We start from the raw sequence: 1,193 nt of genomic DNA, 5'->3' as shown, positions 1-1,193 counted from the left end.
CGCATTATCCTGTGTTTGGGCCAGGTGACTTACAGGAGTTACAGCAATTCCTGTATTTGAGGAGAAATAACACTCAGGAAAGTGACTAGGGAGGGTAAAGCAGAAAGATGCTCTGTACACTAAAATGCAGCCCACAAAACAATATTTAGACTTTTCAAATTCACTTTTAAACTTGAGCATCTTTACACCCTCCTTGCTCTCACACTAGGACTTCTGTGGGACCATAAGACTTCTGCTGAGACGTTCAAGTTCTCCATAAAAGAAGCCAAATGCCATTTCCTGCAGAATCAGAAGCAACAGCAAGGGGTTGTAAAATACAGAAGCAATTAAAATCATGGCTGTCTCTGAAACTGGTAGAAGCTGGTTGTATTTAGCTGAAATCTGGGTCAGATACGCTCTTTGGGATAAATTAAACCATTTAAGGGAGGTTAATGCTATCACTTTCAATGAAACAAGAGAGCAATACCCAGCTATGTGCTATTGTGTAGCAAGTACCCATCATGTGTACAGGTAAATGCCATATTTGAACAGCTTTTGGGGTGGAAACGTGCTCAGTGGGAACCCACTGCCAAAGGTAGACACCGACACATAAATTGTTTTCTTGAGAGCTCTTGAAAGTTTTATTTTCCTTCATTCTGGAAGATGGCACAAACTCCAAAGGATGTCCTGTGGTCAGCTACATTTCCCTCTACACAACAGCTGGCAGTAACAGCATTTCTTTAGAGCAGGTGTATGTAGCATGAATCACTGTTGGACTCCCATCTGCAACCTTGATATCCTTGAAAACTTTTACCTGAACAAGGACTAAAGTTAGCTAAGAATAGTTATTTCACAAATCTGTCCTTTTGGAAGTTTAGAAACACTAGTGCTGATACACTGCAGCAATTTTAAATTTACTTTATTGACAGTATCTGCAAATAATATTTCCCTGTTCTAAAACCCAGCCCTTTTGTGATTAAACCTATTTGATAACAACATTGCCTCATAAGCAGGAAGGTAAAATAATCCGGGAATGAAACACTGTATAGGGCTTTTGGAGGCTGACATCTGAATGTACTTAGTGGAGAGGAAACTTCTTTTTTTCTTTTTTTTTTCTTTTTTTTTTTTTTTTTTTTTTTTTTTTTTTTTTTTTTTTCTGTTAGACAAAAAAAAAAAAAAAAAAAAAAAAAAGTTCTAGGAAAAATATTAAACCC

This window comes from Calidris pugnax, unplaced genomic scaffold, assembly GCF_001431845.1.
Source record: "Calidris pugnax isolate Ruff unplaced genomic scaffold, ASM143184v1 scaffold273, whole genome shotgun sequence".
Classification (NCBI taxonomy): Eukaryota; Metazoa; Chordata; class Aves; order Charadriiformes; family Scolopacidae; genus Calidris; species Calidris pugnax.
The sequence above is the reverse complement of the archived record's forward strand: the minus strand, read 5'-3'. Positions refer to the sequence as shown.